At 39.1% G+C, this 20,883-nt stretch overlaps 2 non-coding genes across 2 annotated transcripts; one reads left to right on the top strand and one right to left on the bottom strand.

Annotated features, from left to right (window-relative positions):
• Positions 1–216: 216 nt before the first annotated feature.
• On the top strand, positions 217–288 carry TRNAP-AGG. Its single transcript has one exon. It is a non-coding gene; the product is annotated as a tRNA-Pro (tRNA).
• A 15,604-nt stretch (positions 289–15,892) lies between these two features.
• LOC111472994 lies at positions 15,893–16,032 on the bottom strand. Its single transcript, XR_002715525.1, has one exon. It is a non-coding gene; the product is annotated as a small nucleolar RNA Z247 (small nucleolar RNA).
• Between the last annotated feature and the right edge of the window lie 4,851 nt (positions 16,033–20,883).

Raw genomic sequence — 20,883 nt, 5'->3', positions numbered from 1 at the left:
CCAAACTGATTTGTTTGATTCATTTGTTGGGTTGCAATTTATTTGATAACACTTGCATATTAGAACAATTCAATATTACATACCTTACTTACAAGTAAAATACTAGACCATCAACTTTTTGTTTTATAGTCCAACAACCGCTCAAGAAAATAGATTTTAAACTTGAGAGAAAAAAATATATTGAGTAGGTATTAAAAATGTTGCATTTTTTTTAAAGGGCATTTGGTCTAGTGGTATGATTCTCGCTTAGGGTGCGAGAGGTCCCGAGTTCAATTCTCGGAATGCCCCCCTATGTTCAATTCATCAAAAGATGAGCCTCAAAGAATGAATATAGGCATGCCTATACAAATCGTAACTTTCGATATTTGCTTTACTTGTGTACTCCACTATATGTGTCTCAAATGGAACTATCAAACTAAAGCTGATCTAAAATATAATAATAATAATTGCTCATGGATTTTATTAACAAAGAAAATAAATGAAATAATGATGATAGATTCCATAAAAAATTTAATATATAGTCCATAATAAGGGCATTTGGTCTAGTATGATTCTTTCTTTGGGTGCAAGAGGTGTCGAGTTCGATTCTCGAAATGCCCTTCCAAAAAAGAAAAAAAAGCACAATTTTTGAAAGAAAAATAAATGAAAAGAAATAGAATAGTTGTAAAATAATTATCAATGGGGCCTAACCCAAAGGAATGCGTGGCAATGCACAACTTCAACTAGTATAAATTTCATATATATTGAGGCACGAAAAAGAACTTTCAACTAGTATAAATTTCATATATATTGAGGCACGAAAAATATATAGACTAGCAACTAAGAACTTTCAACTATTATAAATTTCATATATATTGAGGCACGAAAAATATATAGACTAGCAACTAAGAACTTTAGATCTACTATAAACGCATTTGGTCTAGTGGTATGATTATTTTTTTGGGTGTAAAGGCCTCAAGTTCGATTCTCAAAATGCCCCCAACAATACTATATCAAAATGAATTAGGCAAGATAATATGATTTAAAATGTGGTTTTTAAACATTGAACCAAGAAGATGAGAATAGAGAATGAAACATAATCTTGGAAGAATAAAGATCGTTTCGAGCCCGACTTCAAAAAGAGCATTACACAAATTGTTCTATTGTATTCTTTCTAGAAACTTTTCATTATGTTGTCCACTGTCGTCACAATTCTTTTAAGGAAGATGCGCCCAAATAACCGATGAAGAAGTTTCAGAGAGCCATAGGTTCGAATCCTGTCACCTTGATGTGGTATTCTCAGGGGCCGAAGTGCAAAGCCCTATAGCCTATCTGTGGTCAAGAAGGCAGGCGAACCGTGCACACTGAAAAAAAAATGAAGATCTCCTTTTCTATCACACAAATTGTCATTCTTTTGTATTTTGAAACCCCTTACCTTATTAGTCATCAGACAGGTTTTTGGTATAATATATCGAGATAATTATTATGAAAAACCTATTCCACTAGTGTGACTTAGAGACCATTTCTTTGTGGTATCAGTCATGCTATTTGAATAGCCTGAAGTCATCATAGCCTCTCCACCGGTTCAGAAGACTCCTTTGGCATCAATGTGCTCCAATGAAAGAGATCAGACCCTTTTCTGAACCAGAACTGGGCACAAAACACCGAGGTAGAAAGTTGAAAGCGAGCTCTTTTCGCATATACGCAATCTCAAAGCCCAATTAGCTCAAGGATTGTCTCCTCGACCCTGGCGAGTATGAGTGCTTGGTAAGAGAGAATGTCGAATGAGAAAGACATTTGATTACGACAACATTCGCAACTACCAAAGTGCACTAAACCTAGTAGAGATCTTCGACCTAACGATAATGGAACTTCAAGCCCATTTAATAAATCAGCTTTGTACCTTATTGTTGACCGAACCGGATGCACGCCAGGCCCAAATTCTTTCTCAATCACTCGGAGACGAAAGGAAGATCAGATCTGAAGTTTACGAATCGAAGAGAAAGTGGATCTGAGTTCTACACGCTTTTATTTTCAAAAGCTTCGCTTGCCTACGGTACTTTATTCAGAATGTGCAACAATACGGTCATCTCTCAGCCGTGTATAGAGAATTCCTTGATCATTTCCTTGGCGGATAACACAAATGAAAACGTTCAGATTCAATATTTTTGTTTAATTCGTAAATAAAACAAAAAATGCGGTTAAATATATTGTATATATGTAGTGCATTCTCCCTAATTTGAATTCGAACACTTCGAACTCACTCGTCACACTGTTCTATGGTTTAGTTCGATATGAGCTAGTAGAGGGACCTAATGGACCTATAGATCATGGGCTCCAATGATTCAAGATTAACCGGTTAAACTCATTAACCTTGTTAACCAACATTCGTTAACTACTAGAACATTCCACTATAGCCTAGTAGTTGCACTCCCCTCACTATAGATATATTTTTGTCCATTTGATATAACCATGATTAGTAAGTCAATCCTTCACAGGTTGTTCGTAACTAGAGCTGGGTCAATTTACCGTTTTACCCCTGAAGCTACTTCTTGTTTCTTATGTCTCACTGATCCTCTAATGAACAATTGGTTTGTGGTCCAACCAGTAAATCGAATCCCTCTCAGGCCAATGAGAGGGTGGGACCCCTTGTTCAAGACTTGGAGTCAGTATTTAAGGGAACTACCTCTCTTCTATCCCTAAAAGTGGGTAGGAGTGAATTCCATCTTGCACCCTACGTCCCCAGCCATTTACCCTCTTACCCCTAAAATGGGAGGCCTATTGAGTCGGCAAACTTGAGCCACTCTCACCCATGCAAATCTAAGGGTAATTGCGAATAAACATGGAGTTCATGGTTAGCTCAAGATTAAGATCGAGTTACTTAGGTCATCGAATGAAAAGAAAATCAGTCTCAACAGTAAACGACATTATAAAGTGAGAGTGATTTTCTTCATGGTCTGATCTTATGCAATACTCATTACATAGGACACCCCCATTCACTTGTCTGTACATGTACAATTTAGTGATCAAATTGTTTATATCATATACAAAAGTGGGCCACATCCATAGTGTCCCCAGAATAAGGTACTCAGTCTTATCCTTATATTATAGATCATTTTGACTATATACTTGAACTTGATCAACTCTTATGTCTCTACTTATAGTTCAAGTAATCATACTATAGCTAGAGTGTTCTTAGTTTATTGGATTTAGATTAATGATCGTAAAGTTCACTTTATTCAATAACAAACTTTACTGAATAAACAACAATAATAACTTTATTAAAAATAGAATATGCTTTTGTTTACAAACTATGAGTTTAGGACATAAAACCCAACAAACTCCCACTTGGACTAAAACTCTAGTGGGGTTTTATAACGTTGAGTAGAGACAAAGACATAAATACAATAAACTAGGGCATCACATACTCATGCCTTTTCTCCCACTTGCCCTAGATTACCTAACTCGTAGTCCTAGACTCACTAGGTGCCCTTCATACACTTTAGCCGTGAGGGGCTTTGTAAATGGATCAGCAATGTCGTGCTCTGAAGCTATCTGTGTGACGATCACATCTCCTCGTTACACAATCTTTCTTATGAGATGATATTTGGGCTCAATATGTTTTCCTCGCTTATGGCTTCTTGGTTCTTTTGAATTTGCCACTGCTCCACTGTTATCACAATAAAGAGTGACGGGAATATGCTTATTTGGAACGACTTCCAAATCAATTAAGAACTTCCTAAGCCATACAGATTCTTTCGCTGCTTCACAAGCAACTGAATGTATTAATATAACACATGCGTTAGCAATTTGGATCTTAGGCACTTTTAGAACATCAATTATAGTAAATAACTAGCATGTTCATAAGTATTAAAACTTAATGAGTTTGAATACTAACCTTTTGTAGTTCAAATTTCTTTTTCCTCACGAACCGGTTTCGAACCACCACTAGTGTCTTCTCCACTATCCTCCGGCCTTAGAACGAGATTGTGGAATCCGGTGAGTGACTTATTCATGGGAGAGATTTTGTATATATAAAGAGAGTGTTTGTGAGAGGTTTTTCTCAAGGTTTTTCACCAACAAGAACCACCTTCCATGTACCATGATCACTCTATTTATAGAGTCATGTTTGCATGTTCATGCAAATTTGAGATCACCAAATTTTGACACTCAAAATTGCACTTAAATTTGTGGGATTTATTTGGAAAACATTCAAGTTTAGTTAAACCAAATTTTGACACCTAAAAACTCCACTCACATGGATTTTTCCATAAAATGAAGTCAACATTTTGACTTTCTTCATTTTGATTCAACAATCAATTTGAATTATTAATTTCAAATTAAAGTAATATTAAATGATTAATTAAACTATTTAATTAATATTTACTATTAATTCAAATGTCAATCCCAATTTAATTCCGACATATATTTGATTAAGATATTTAAATCTTATTTAAATATCTCAGATTCTCTCTTTTTGTTTAATTCGTAAATAAAACAAAAATGCGGTTAACCCATGACATTATGTATAAATCTAGATTCATCAATAATCCATGTACCAAGTACCTAGAATTATGTGAATAACATGCTAAATAATTTGCTAGGATCCATACCCATAAGGAACCATTATCTGCAATTACGATGTGTACTAAAAGGCCCCTATTCCTCTTTAGGTAGGATGTCCTGCAATATGTATCATGAGCTGGATGTTATGATAGGCCTACCTTTCCCATCAGCTAAACAAGATGTCCTGCACCACGATTTACCAGTAGGATTACATGATTATGACGACACCACTCATGTGTTCTTGGGGAGAAAATTGAAGGTTATTTTAGGGGAAGGTTTTCAGGATCAGTATATGATACATGACACGATGACCTCCTAGTTCTAAGATCCTTAAAACATAACAAGAAGTTAATATCCTAGCTTAAGGTCGCGGTTAAGAACCTACTAGTAAGCTACTTAGTTTTATTCACTCCATGGTTATCATTTTTTTTTCAAGTAACTAAGAGTTGGCCGTGGATGAGAGCAGACTTTGGAGTGTGTGCCATGGACTAACCTCTGTTTTTAAAATAGCATTTTTTGTTCTTTTGAGTCTGCTTCTTATTTTGTGTTTGTAACGAGTTTGTATATGTAACACCCCAAACATGAAGAAAATTAGCTCCCATAAGAATAAGCCACTCATGAAAGACCCAAAGGATAGAAAGGAAAAAATTTAAGTTTTAAGCAAGAACAAGGGACTTAGTCAATTGAGTACCCTAACAAGTGATTTCAAGGATTGGAAAGGAAAAAGTAAATGAAAAGGGCAAAAAAGTCATTTTATCAATTATCAAAAATCTTTCCCGATTTGTAATTTCTTATCTAGAAGGATCTCAAGATTCAAAATAAGGGGAAAATGATCAAAAAACAATGAGGAATTTGTAGAAAAATTATGGATTTTTCGTGAAAAATAATAATAAAATATTCGAAAAGTGGAAAATTACCAAAATACCCCTAAAAGAATGGATAATTAGAGAAATGCCACTCTAATTTGAATCAAAGCATCTACCGTGACCATCCGAGCAAAATCCTTCAAACTCAAATCTCAACCGTTGGATCTCCTCCAAAATTTGATATGATCTCAATGAACATGCACGGATCATCACATCCTCTTCATTGAGGCATATTGTATGATTGATGTCTCATGGTTCATATCAAATATTATCATAATAAGAATAATGAGGGGAATACACCAATTGTTGGGCAACAAAGTCAACACAAAGAAATTAGAAAAGAAATATGAAAACTTGAGTCGTGAAAAGTGTAAATTGGAAAAATCTTAGTGCCCGAGGACAATGTAGTGTTATGAAAACTAGCTTATATTGAATCTTCAAAGATTAATGTAAATTGTATGAAAATTGAGAGGAATCTTTTTCGTATGTTTGCAAGAGCTTAGCCATGCAGCAACAACGTGATGCTTCAAATACTCTTCCTTATGATTACATACTAATGGTTCGTGAGGTCAGAAGTCTTTCTTTAATGTTAAGGATATTTAGTCCTAAATTATAACATACTATATATATCATATTTGATCTTTTATTATAGGATATTTGTCTTCTATGAAAGATCACCATAGGTATCATGTTTTCCTTTTATTACCGGCTCTTTTCATTTATTGTTATTCCCCTATCCTTTATAATTTATTTGATTATTTGAGAACTTCATTTAGGTCTGGTGGTTTCAGCAAATACATGAAATTATAATGATGGTGTTAATATAACACATGCGGAAGCAATTTGGATCTTAGGCACTTTTAGAACATCAATTATAGTAAATAACTAGCATGTTCATGAGCAATTTCAGGAGTCTCTTCCAACCTACTAGGTGATGTTGAAAATCACTTCTTGGTTTGTTGAGTCTTCATGTCTTCTCTATTCGTGTCTTTCCTACTTTCTTCGCTTGAAACTTTTTCTTATTTGTATGACGTCATATCACCTACTTCTGCTTGATATCTTCTTGGTCAAAATAATAACGTTTCAAGTTACTAACGTGGACAACAAGATTAGTCCGCATCCATAAGAGCAATTAGATTCTATATGATGTTTTCATAATCATATGGATAACTTTAACTAGTCCATAGTGTTTTTTCACACCAGTCTTTGGTCTTGTTGCTTTGAACTCGAAGTTGATCTGACCTTAACTTATATGAACTCTTTATTTTTCTTGAAATTATTGTGGTTGACACTTCCAACTGACCTTTCTCTTCATCCGTCTAGATGATATTTCTATGTGAACATGTGTTGCTTCAGTGGTTTGTTTTTGTCTCCCTTCTTTAGTATCTAACCTTGTTTTTGTCTCTCCTGGTGGGGATAAATCCATTATCTGACCTTTTTTTTCGTCGTGGTGTTCATGTAGTGGCAATAAGGTTTCTATTGAGGTTGCCTCACTCAAGCTCCCCTTTTCAATTACAACAATAGCAGCAAGCGTAGATTCATCATGGCTATGATTCTTTCCCAATTGTAGTATCGACATCATTTTCAACCCTCTTGATTGATGGATATTTTTCTGAATGATCGTTGGGTTAGACTCCATTACTACTAGACATTTTGCTAGGGACATATAAATTACTTTGTGTTTCAACAGGACGTTCATTCCTGACACGACGTCGAAGTCATCCATTTCAACTATCACTAAACAATTTGCCAAGTCCAAGGCTTCAGCTTGATTAGAGTTCTCATTGTGACTCTTAAGACAGGCAAAGCATCCAATTTGACGGCGTTCATCTTTCCTGTATCTTGATGCCAAAGGATGTTAAAATATTTTGCATCGGTCTCCATCATGAGTTGTGGGTGGCTCTAGAGTTGACAATGGTGTTTCTTACTACTTTGTGCTTTATCCAGACCTCGACATACATAATATATATATATATTCATTTAACTATAACACATATGGTCCATGGAAGAATTGTAACTCATATACTCATTAATATTATAATGGCTACTACCTAAATTATAACCTAAAGTTGATAATTGATGTTCAATTAGCCAACCTTAAATTTGTAATCATTGTTGAGTGATTGAAATTACAATGGAAGTAGCTTAAACTCCTAGTATGTTAAATGAAGTTTGTCTCTTCTAATAAAACACGAATTTCTCTTTAATATCATTAATACAATTATGCTTCATATTGAACCTACCAAACATGAAATTAAAACTGCGTTCAATTTAACCCTATTTTATTGTCATCTTGTGACGTGTAGGATATATTCTTGATTTAACTTGATATTTCATATTAGTTAAGTGTTTTTGCAAAATCACAATTAGACAACAACAAAGATGAATTTGGTCTGTTTATTATTTTAAAGAAAATTTCTTTCTCCATCTTATTCCTAATAACTCTTCAACTAAATTCATATTATGTTAAGAAACAAATTTTTTACTCGCAAGAAGTAAAATATGCAACTTTAACTAAAATTTCATCGAAACAAATTTTATTGCCATACAACATAGATGACAATTATAGCCTTCAAACAAAAACTAGAGTAGTTGTGGTGAACGGGATAGAAACTCTAGTGTTCATCCATAATATACAACCACTACCTAAATTATGACCTATAAATTTGAAAACATAAGTTGTAGTTGAAAATTACATAAAACAATCCCTTAAATCCAAGAACTCGTGTCCAATTAGTCAATCCTAAAGATAGTAACTAACATAGAGTAATTGAAGCTCCACATGAAGTAATTTAAAGTTCCAGTTACTTAACTAAAGTTTATCTCGTCTTTAATGAAACATGAGTTGCATTTAAGTTCATGAAATATTTACAGACTCCAACTCTGAGTATTATTAATGCAATTATATTTCATATGAGTTTGCCATAAATCAAACTATGGTACATTCAATACAACTTTATTTTCTTGTCATAGGAAGTAAAATAGAAGAATTAAATCAAACAAACTGATGAACTGAGCCGAATAAATTCAACCCAACCCAAACTGATTAGTTTGATTCATTTGTTGGGTTGTAGTTTATTTGAACACTTGCATACTAGACCATCAACTTTTTTTTTTATAGTCCAACAACTGCTCAAGAAAATAGATTTCAAACTTGAGAGAAAAAAATATATTGAGGAGTTAAAAATGTTGCAATTTTTTAGAAAGTGCATTTGGTCTAGTGGTATGATTATCAATTAGGGTGCAAGAGGTTTCAAGTTCAATTCTCAAAAGAATATGAGCCTTAGAGAAAACAATTCATCAACCTCTTAATTAAAACTATAATGATGATGCTCTTTTGATATCATTTTATCTTTTCCACTTTCGATATTTGCTTTACTTGGGTACTCCACGATATGTGTCTCAAACTAAAACTTACACTATTTTCTGCTCTCTAAGTAATTGTTGCAAACCCTATGTAAATAATTTAACAGCGGTCTAGATCTAAAAGATATAATAATAATGATTATTGTTCATGGATTTCATTAACAAAGAAAATAAATGAAATAATGATGATACATTTCATAAAAAACTTAATATATAGCCCATAATAAGGGCATTTGGTCTAGTTGTATGATTCTTGCTTTGGGTCCAAGAGGTCTTGAGTTCGATTCTTGTAATTCCACTCCAAAGGAAAAAAGCACTAAAAAATTTTCAACGAAGCCTAACCTAAAGGAATTCGTGGCAATGCACTACTTATATAAATTTCATTTATTGAGGCACATAGACTAGCAACTAAGAATTATAGATCTGCTACAAAAGGCATTTGGTCTAGTGGTTTGATTATCAAAATGCCCCCAACAATATAATATCAAAAAGAATATGATTTTAAATGGGGCCACATAGGTTATCTATTATCACAATCCCGGAAGATGCGCCCAAAAGGCACATAGACTAGCAACTAAGAATTATAGATCTGCTACAAAAGGCATTTGGTCTAGTGGTTTGATTCTCAAAATGCCCCCAACAATATAATATCAAAAAGAATATGATTTTAAATGCGGCCACATAGGTTATCTATTATCACAATCCCGGAAGATGCGCCCAAATAACCGATGAAAAAGTTTCAGAGAGCCATAGGTTCGAACCGAACCGCGCACGCTGAAAAAAAAAAATTCTCCTTTTCTATCACACCTAGAATTGTCATTCTTTTGTCTTTTAAAACCTCTTACCTTATCACACCTAGAACTCTGATACCACTTGTTGTATTGTTCGGTGAGAGGTGTTAGGTTGAATGGCTCAATGACCTGACCTAGGGTCACGACCTCATGTATTTATAGGTTATCTATTATCACAATCCCGGAAGATGCGCCCAAATAACCGATGAAAAAGTTTCAGAGAGCCATAGGTTCGAACCGAACCGCGCACGCTGAAAAAAAAAAATTCTCCTTTTCTATCACACCTAGAATTGTCATTCTTTTGTCTTTTAAAACCTCTTACCTTATCACACCTAGAACTCTGATACCACTTGTTGTATTGTTCGGTGAGAGGTGTTAGGTTGAATGGCTCAATGACCTGACATAGGGTCACGACCTCATGTATTTATAGGTTATCTATTTTCACAATCCCAGAAGATGCGCCCAAATAACCGATGAAAAAGTTTCAGAGAGCCATAGGTTCGAACCGAACCGCGCACGCTGAAAAAAAAAGTTCTCCTTTTCTATCACACCTAGAATTGTCATTCTTTTGTCTTTTAAAACCTCTTACCTTATCACACCTAGAACTCTGATACCACTTGTTGTATTGTTCGGTGAGAGGTGTTAGGTTGAATGGCTCAATGACCTGACCTAGGGTCACGACCTCATGTATTTATAGATGTGTATAATGAAGATTACATTCTAAATCATAGATTTGTTAACAAACTATGAAATCATAGATTTGGTAACAAAACTATGAAATTATAGATTTGGTAACAAAACTATGAAATCATATATTTGGTAACAAACCAGTCAATCATAGATTTGGTAACAATCTAGTAAATCACTAGATTATCTTACTATACACAAATATGATCTACTCTACGTTTAACACCCCCTTCAATCTGGACGATGTACTACTAAGTTCAGATTGCGCCTAAAATTGCTAAAAGAAGGAGCTGGTAATGGCTTTGTCATGATATCGGCGAGCTGATCCTTCGAAGAAATAAGTCGAACATCAAGCTGACGAGTCGATACTCGTTCCCGAATGAAGTGGTAATCAACCTCAACATGCTTCGTCCGTCGATGAAAAATTGGATTGGCAGACAGGTAGGTGGCACCAATGTTGTCACACCACAGGCTAGGTGCTCGCGCTTGCGAGATCCCGAGCTCACGCAAGAGAACTTGGATCCAAATTAATTCAGCAGTGGCATCAGCAACCGCCTTATATTCGGCCTCCGTACTAGAATGAGAAACTGTTGATTGTTTCCTCGAACTCCAAGAGATAAGATTGCCACCAAAGAAGACTACATAGCCTCCAGTGCTTCGACGATCATCAGGATTCCCGACCCAATCAGCATCTGAAAAGGCACTCAACAAATCAGTGCTGAACTTTGTAAGACACAAACCAAAAAAAAAAGTTCTCCTTTTCTATCACACCTAGAATTGTCATTCTTTTGTCTTTTAAAACCTCTTACCTTATCACACCTAGAACTCTGATACCACTTGTTGTATTGTTCGGTGAGAGGTGTTAGGTTGAATGGCTCAATGACCTGACCTAGGGTCACGACCTCATGTATTTATAGATGTGTATAATGAAGATTACATTCTAAATCATAGATTTGTTAACAAACTATGAAATCATAGATTTGGTAACAAAACTATGAAATTATAGATTTGGTAACAAAACTATGAAATCATATATTTGGTAACAAACCAGTAAATCATAGATTTGGTAACAATCTAGTAAATCACTAGATTATCTTACTATACACAAATATGATCTACTCTACGTTTAACACCCCCTTCAATCTGGACGATGTACTACTAAGTTCAGATTGCGCCTAAAATTGCTAAAAGGAGCTGGTTATGGCATTGTCATGATATTGGCGACCTGATCCTTCGAAGAAATAAGTCGAACATCAAGCTGACGAGTCGATACTCGTTCCCGAATGAAGTGGTAATCAACCTCAACATGCTTCGTCCGTCGATGAAAAATTGGATTGGCAGACAGGTAGGTGGCACCAATGTTGTCACACCACAGGCTAGGTTCTCGCGCTTGCGAGATCCTGAGCTCACGCAAGAGAACTTGGATCCAAATTAATTCAGCAGTGGCATCAGCAACCGCCTTATATTCGGCCTCCGTACTAGAATGAGAAACTGTTGATTGTTTCCTCGAACTCCAAGAGATAAGATTGCCACCAAAGAAGACTACATAGCCTCCAGTGCTTCGACGATCATCAGGATTCCCGACCCAATCAGCATCTGAAAAGGCACTCAACAAATCAGTGCTGAACTTTGTAAGACACAAACCCATAAAAAAAGTTCTCCTTTTCTATCACACCTAGAATTGTCATTCTTTTGTCTTTTAAAACCTCTTACCTTATCACACCTAGAACTCTGATACCACTTGTTGTATTGTTCGGTGAGAGGTGTTAGGTTGAATGGCTCAATGACCTGACCTAGGGTCACGACCTCATGTATTTATAGATGTGTATAATGAAGATTACATTCTAAATCATAGATTTGTTAACAAACTATGAAATCATAGATTTGGTAACAAAACTATGAAATTATAGATTTGGTAACAAAACTATGAAATCATATATTTGGTAACAAACCAGTCAATCATAGATTTGGTAACAATCTAGTAAATCACTAGATTATCTTACTATACACAAATATGATCTACTCTACGTTTAACACCCCCTTCAATCTGGACGATGTACTACTAAGTTCAGATTGCGCCTAAAATTGCTAAAAGGAGCTGGTTATGACATTGTCATGATATTGGCGACCTGATCCTTCGAAGAAATAAGTCGAACATCAAGCTGACGAGTCGATACTCGTTCCCGAATGAAGTGGTAATCAACCTCAACATGCTTCGTCCGTCGATGAAAAATTGGATTGGCAGACAGGTAGGTGGCACCAATGTTGTCACACCACAGGCTAGGTTCTCGCGCTTGCGAGATCCCGAGCTCACGCAAGAGAACTTGGATCCAAATTAATTTAGCAGTGGCATCAGCAACCGCCTTATATTCGGCCTCCGTACTAGAATGAGAAACTGTTGATTGTTTCCTCGAACTCCAAGAGATAAGATTGCCACCAAAGAAGACTACATAGCCTCCAGTGCTTCGACGATCATCAGGATTCCCGACCCAATCAGCATCTGAAAAGGCACTCAACAAATCAGTGCTGAACTTTGTAAGACACAAACCCATATCAATTGTGTCATGTAGATAACGGAGAATTCGTTTGACTGCCGTCCAATGTATAGATGTTAGGGAGGACATGAACTGACACACTCTATTGACACAGAACGATATATCAGGACGTGTCAGAGACAAATATTGGAGAGCACCAACGACACTCCGATAGCGAGTAGTATCCTCAGGCGAAAGCTTTTCACCACCATCCAATAATAACTTCTCACTAGAAAGCATAGGTGTGAGCACACCTTTGGAGGTGAGCATATTGGTTCTGGACAATAAATCTTGAATGTATTTATGTTGTGTTAGAATAAGTCCATTGGAAGTATGGCGGACCTCAATCCCAAGAAAATAACTCAAAATGCCAAGATCCTTGACAGCAAAATCATCCTGAAGCTGTGTAAGAAGTTTCTCAGTAGCCGTAGAAGATGAGTTGATAATAATAATGTCATCAACATAGATGAGGATATACATCTGAATGCTCGTCTGGTTAAAAATGAAAAGAGAAACATCAGCCTTTGAAGGTGTAAAACCCAACTGTAATAATTTGGAGCTAAGGCGAGAAAACCAAGCACGCGGAGCTTGTTTAAGGCCATAAAGCGACTTATCCAGCTTGCAGAGATAACCAAGATGTTGAGAATCCACAAATCCAGGGGGCTGCTTCATATAAACATCTTCATTAAGAACGCCATGAAGAAAAGCATTTTGAATATCAATCTGCCGAATAGCCCAACCACGAGAAATAGCAAGAGATAGTAAGAGCCGAATGGTAGTGGGCTTAACAACTGGACTAAAGGTATCATCATAATCAACGCCATACTGCTGTTTAAACCCTTTAGCAACCAGGCGTGCTTTGTAGCGATCAACAGAGCCATCTGGCTTTTGCTTGAGTTTGAAAACTCATTTGCAATCAATAACGTTAAGACCAGCACGAGGAGGAACTAAGTGCCATGTCTTATTTTTTTGAAGTGCCTGAAACTCATCATTCATTGCCTGACGCCAGAGGGGATGCTCCATAGCAGTAATATGTGAAGTAGGTTCAGAGGCAGAAGACCGAACTACAAAATATGTTATTGTCCCATCTGTACGCACCTTGGGTTTCTTGATATTGTGCTTTAATCGAGTACCATACAGATGAGTAGTAGGTGCAGGATCCACATTTGAGGGGACAGCCGTATCAGCCGTTGCGAGGGGAGCAACCGATGCTACAGTAGTTGGTTGACCAGCGGCCGAGGATTCGACCGGGCATTGTGCAATATCATCTACTGGTGGAGGAGTCGAGGCCTCAATCATTGGCTGAACAACCGACGCCGATTCGCATGGCAGCGACGCGGAGGATTGCTGTGGCAATTTCGAAGTTGATGTAGACACCAAATTTTCTGCATCCAAAGAGTTAGTAGGCACAGACATATGCATGTGATCATTCTCCAAATTAGTACTGCTATTACCCAAATGTGAGGCACCCAAATCAGGAGCATTATGCGTTGACTGCATGATTGAGGAAGAAATAGGTGGGACTCTCTTGAATGGAAAAACATTTTCATCAAATATGACGTCTCTAGACATATAGACACGACCAGATTCTGTGTCAAGACACTTATACCCTTTATGTAAAGAACTGTAGCCTAAAAAGACACATTTCTTTGATCGAAAAGAGAGCTTTTGTTTGTTATAAGGACGAAGATGAGGCCAACAATTACACCCAAATTTTTTTAATAAAGAGTAATTTGGTGGGATATGAAAAAGATGCTCTAAGGGGCATTTGTTATCGATGACACGAGTAGGAAGACGATTGATGAGATATGTGGCTGTAAGAAACGCGTCATCCTAAAATTTAATAGGTACATGAGCATGAGCTAGAAGGGCTAGGCCTGTGTCAACAATATGACGGTGCTTGCATTCAGCAGACCCATTTTGTTGATGTGTGTGAGGGCACGAAACACGATGAGCAATTCCAAGGGAACGAAAAAATGTGTTATGAATTTTCTGATATTCCCCACCCCAATCAGATTGGACCCACTTGATTTTAGTATCTAGAAGGCACTCAACATGAGCTTGAAATTGCAAAAATATACGAGGAGCTTCTGTACGACCATGCATCAAATAGATCCACGAAAATTTACTGAAATCATCAATGAAGCTAATATAATATTTAAAACCCCCAACAGATGGAGGTGCAGGGCCCCAAACATCCGAAAAAATAAGTTCCAAAGGTGACGAAGACCTATGGAAAGAACTAGTATATGGTAACTGATGACTTTTTGCTGACTGACACGCATTACAAATTGACAAAGATGACTCACTAGCACACGAAATATTATTGAGACGCAAAATTGATTTTAGTACTTGAGATGAAGGATGTCCAAGACGTGCATGCCATTGGTCGTGAGTAGTAGATCTGCTCACCAAGGCGTGCTTGAGATCATTGACATCGGATGGCTTAATAGGATAAAGACCAGATTCACACCTCCCATCTAGGAGACTTTTCCTCGACCGTCGATCCTTTATAGAAAAATGCCAAGGATGGAATTCAAAAAATACGTCATTATCACGAGAAAATTTATGAACGAAAAGAAGATGTTTGGAAATTTCAGGCACATGAAAAATATTATGCAATTCAAGAGGACGAGTAGCAGTGTTAATTAGAGAATGACCAGTATGCAAAACACGCAAACCTGCTCCATTGCCGACTTGAACTTGTTCACCTCCATGATAGCGTTCACGCACAGCGAGACGATCTAGGTCACTGGTGATATGATCCGTAGCGCCTGTGTCAGTGTACCAATTTAGGTCAATCTTGTAAGAGGAAGTAGCCGCTAGTGCCGTGGGAGGAGCAAAAGAAGGTTCATCTTGATAGGACTCATCCATCCTATGCCAGCAGCGGATAGCAGTATGCCCCACTTTGCCACAGATCTGGCAGAAAGGACGAGTAGAAGGGCCACGACGATCACCAGCAGGACGAGAGGATGCATAACCTTGAGAACGACCACGACCACGATCCCTACGCCCACGATTCTTCTGCTGACCACCACGACAAGCATAATTGGCAGAAGATCCAAGATTTAACTGAAGTTCAGCCTGGTGTTGTAGTTGGCGAGCTTCATACGTCATTAAATGTGCAAACACATCATCAAGCGTGAGGGCTTCACTCTTGGTAGTCATTGAGGTGACGAAGGGATCATAGTCAGGGCCAAGACCAGCAAGAAGATATGCGATCACATCATCATCCTGCAAGGCAAAGCCGGCGGCAGCCAACTCGGTGGCTAGCCCTTTGATCTTGCAAAAATAATTTGCAGCAGATTGATCTCGTTTCTTGTACGTGGCGAGCTCAATACGAATTTGAGTAGTGCGAGCACGAGTTGACGACGAAAACATCCGTTGCAGGGTATCCCACGCCTCCTTGGACGTAGTAGCAGCAACCACATCGTGAAGAATCTCCTCAGACATGGAGGAGAGAAGACCGCTAAGAACCTGTTGATCCTGATCATACCACTGATTATAGGCCGGATTAGAGACCAGCTCAGCACCAGCCGCAGTTGAGGAAGGTACCAACTTGGCAGGTGCGACATTAGTGCCATTGAGGTAGCCCATAAGCTTCGTACTCCGTAGATAGGGGAGGAGTTGGGCGCGCCATATGATGAAGTTGTTTTTGGTTAGACGAATTGTGACAGCATGGTGTAGAGTGCTTGGGCCAAAAGTCTCCATTGTAGTTGAGACGGTGTTGGAGATGGTGGATGGAGAGGAGGAGGAAGATATGGTAGACATTTAAAAATAAACCTTTGGCTCTGATACCATGTTAGGTTGAATGGCTCAATGACCTGACCTAGGGTCACGACCTCATGTATTTATAGATGTGTATAATGAAGATTACATTCTAAATCATAGATTTGGTAACAAACCAATAAATCATAGATTTGGTAACAAACCAGTAAATCATAGATTTGGTAACAATCTAGTAAATCACTAGATTATCTTACTATACACAAATATGATCTACTCTACGTTTAACAAGAGGAAATTGGTTGGAAGAAAAATGCGTAAAAAAGGAGAGAGAGGATAACTGAATTCTGACTGCGTTCAAAATCAGGTTGTTGTTTATTCTGAACAAATCTCCTATTTAAAATATAAATTATTCTAAATATGGCTGGAGAGTGGCCAACTAAATCTGTGCCACTCCCTACAAAATTTCCGTCTAAAATTTTGGTGATCCATTCGACGTGATTTGTCAAATGATCAAACGGAGATTTTCTGAAATCGTGTGAATAAAGAAAAGCTATAAAAACTCAGGTTTTATCTAACAATCTCCTTCTAAAACCTGTAGTATATCTACCTTACTATTTGAACTCCGATCTTTGAGCGTAGTTCTTCAAATTTCACCCGCGCCAGGGACTTGGTGAAGATGTCTCCAAGTTGTTCCTCTGTTCGGATGTAATCAATTTTGATGAGCCCTCGATCTGCACATTCTCGAATGTAGTGGAATCTGATTTCTATGTGCTTTCTTTGTTCATGCAAAACTGGATTTTTGATCAGGGAGATCGTAGCTTTGTTGTCTACGTATAGCATTGGTGGATCACTTTCTCTCCCGATGAGTTCTTCCATTAGTCGCGCAAGCCAGATCCCTTGTGTTGCTGCCATCGAAGTGGCGATGTATTCTGCTTCGCAGGAAGACAAAGCAACTACGTTATGTTTTGTTGATTGCCAGCAGATTGCGCCGCCTGAGAGAAAGTAGATCATTTCTCTAGTGCTATTACGATCATCAACGTCACCGGCCATGTCACTATCACTGTAGCCGACTAGCTTGAGTTTCTCCTTTCCGCTCCCTGCGCAGTATCTTACACCCCAGCCTCTGGTTCCGGCTACATAGCGCAGGATGCGCTTGACAGCCACTAAATGTTCCTCCCTAGGTGCTTCCATAAACCGGCTCACATATCCAACAGAATAAGCAAGATCAGGACGAGAGTTTACCAGATAGCGCAGACTCCCGACAATGCTGCGGTAATTGGTGGAGTCGACTGTCGTCGTAGTGCCGACCTTCCTTACTTGGAGTCGGGCCTCCATTGGCATCCTTGTAGGATTACTGTCCACAAGTCCAGTTGTGTCCAGCAGCTTCTTTGCGTATGCACTTTGGTAGATAGAGATGCCGGTAGAATTCTGTTGCACTTCGATGTCGAGATAGTAGCTGAGCACGCCGAGATCGCTCATCTCGAAGTTTTTCGACATCTCCTTCTTGAACCTTTCGAGGACTTCCATGTCACCTCCAATGATTATGAGGTCGTCGACGTACACTCCCACGATTAGTCGCTTCTTGTCATGGCCGTGCGTGTACATGCCATGCTCAGAGGCGCAACGTTTGAATTTCAGTGACGGTAAGGTACTGTCGAGCTTCGCGTTCCAGGCTCGTGGAGCTTGTCGAAGCCCGTAGAGTGCCTTGTGCAGGCGCAATACTTTATTGGGATTGTTGTTGTTCAGGAAGCCAGGTGGTTGTCGGACATAAACAGTCTCTTTCAGCTCTCCGTTAAGGAAAGCAGACTTTACGTCTATATGGTGAACCTCCCAAGAGTAATGTGCTGCAATTGCCAGCAAGAAACAAACGGATTCTAACCTTGCCACTGGCGCAAATACCTCTTCGAAGTCCTTCGCCACCAGACGGGCCTTGTGCTTCACAACTTCTCCTTTTTCGTTGCGCTTCAGTTTGAAAACCCATTTGAGCCCTATGGCTTGGTGTCCCGATGGCATATCCTCCAGACTCCATGTCTGGTTTTCGGTGATGGATGTCATCCCCTCATGCATTGCCTTCAGCCAGCACGGGTTCTTTTCTGCTTCGGCGAAGGTGTTCGGTTCATCTGCACTGATGGCATGTAGTTCGGCCCCTTCTTCGAGCTCGCGCACTGCCAGTTCAGGTGGTTCACCTCCTCCTACTATGTCGTCCATCCTCCGGTACCTGGCCTCCAGATCAGTATCGTGATCGACATCCAGCATCGAATCCGCAGTCCGTTGTGTTGCGAATTCCACTGGTTCAGGGGTTGCACCTGCTGGCGGCGGTGACGGCTGCTGATGCTGGGCTCCTCCTTCTTCTGGCTCAGTGACGAGGTACTTCACCGTAAATTTATTTGGATTATGGTCTGCCTCGATCACGTCATTTCACTGCCAGAAGGTGCTTTCGTCGAAGACGACGTCGCGAGACACGTGAGCTCGCCCCCCTACAGGATCATATAGTCTGTACGCCTTGCTCCCGGGTTCATAGCCGATGATGACGACCTTCAGCCCCCTGGGATCGAGATTGGCGAGGTGGGGACGTGTTACCTTCATGTATGCGACGCAGCCGAACACGCGAAAATGATGTACCGCTCGTTTTTTGTTGTACCACGCCTCATATGGCGTCTTCCCGTCAAGGCTTCGGGTTGGTGACCGATTGAGGAGATAGACGGCCGTCATTACTGTCTCTCCCCAGAATCTCCCAGGCATCCCGGCCGTCACCAACAATGACCTTGCTGTCCCGACGATGGTTTGATTCTGGCGCTCCACCACTCCGTTCTGTTGGGGGGAGTAGGGCGTCGTTAGGAGCCGTTGTATGCCGATTTCGTCACAGTACTTACCGAAACTTGTCGAGGTGAATTCTCTGCCTCGGTCTGTGCGCAGCACTCGCATCTTCTTCTCACATTCGGCCTCCGCTCGCGCTTTAATGCACTCGCATCTTCTTCTCACATTCGGCCTCCGCTCGCGCTTTAATGCACTCGCATCTTCTTCTCACATTTGAATAGCCTGAAGTCATAATAGCCTCTCCACCGGTTCCGAAGACTCCTTCGGCATCAATGTGTTTCAATGAAAGAGATCATACCCTTTCTTGAACCAGAACCGAGCATAAAACGTTGAGGTAGAAAGTCGAAAGCGAGCTCTTTTCGCGTATACGCAATCTCGAAGCCCAATTAGCTCACGGACTGTCTCCTCAACTCTGGCGAGTATGAGTGCTTGGTAAGAGAGAATGTCGAATGAGAAAGACTTTCGATTACGGCAGCATTCGCAACTACCAAAGTGCACTAAACCTAGTAGAGATCTTCGACCTAACGATAATGGTACTTCAAGCCCATTTAATCAATCCGCTTTGTACCTTATTGTTGACCGAATAGAATGCACGCTAGGCCTAAATTCTCTCTCAGTCACCCGGAGATGAAAGGAATATTAGATCTGAAGTTCACGAATCGAAGAGAAAGTGGATCTGAGTTACGCGCTTTCATTTTCAAAAGCTTCACTTGCCTACGGTACTTTATTAGGGATGTGCAACAATATGGTCATCTCTCAGCCATGTATAGAGAATTCCTTGATCATTTCCTTGGCGGATAACACAAATGAAATCGATTCCCTGACCGCCCATCTCATGAGTCCCTTTTTGTCTTGTTGGTTTGTTGTACTATTCTATACCTCTCTTGATTGATTAAAAGACGTTTGGTAGCTGGGAGAGCCTATCGTGAGGGAACTTTCCTTTTCACGGTAGGCAAAGGTAAAGCGGGAGTTGCATATGTCCACGATGATCAAGGTAGAGCGAGTCCTTCTTTAAAAGAGGTTGGTTTTATCGAAACTGTTAAATCTGCTTTCGTTAAAGAAAAAATAGGAGCCCTTGGTTTGGCTGATGCGATTCGTATGGCAATGCGGACTTGACTCAGGATGAGGATTCCGTTTTTCATACTCCTGCTATGAGCTGAAAGAGCTGGTAAGCTATCTCGCTAAATGAAAAGAAAAAGTACATACGGGTTGACCTCATTACAAGGTGCGGGGGCTAGCCAAAGAAGCTCAGTCGAACTAGGTTAGAACCCTTGATCCGGTTCAGTTAGGTTTTTCCATGCGAGAATGTATGCATATCGATATCCTCTTTTTGTNACGAAAATCAAAAGATACAATAAATTCATACAAGTTTTACAACATATCATATACTACAAAATAGGGTTAGACTGCTTACTTGGTCGCAGAAAGACGTGTCATCGAGGTGAGTCATAGAGATATATGACTATTTATCTTAAGAAAAAATCTATATAATTTAAAATCCGGCTGCTCTGATACCAATCTGTCACAACCCAAATTTCAAGGGTTCAA

The sequence above is a fragment of the Cucurbita maxima genome, unplaced genomic scaffold (genome assembly GCF_002738345.1).
Source record: "Cucurbita maxima cultivar Rimu unplaced genomic scaffold, Cmax_1.0 Cma_Scf00096, whole genome shotgun sequence".
Taxonomy (NCBI): domain Eukaryota; kingdom Viridiplantae; phylum Streptophyta; class Magnoliopsida; order Cucurbitales; family Cucurbitaceae; genus Cucurbita; species Cucurbita maxima.
The sequence above is the reverse complement of the archived record's forward strand: the minus strand, read 5'-3'. Positions and strand labels throughout refer to the sequence as shown.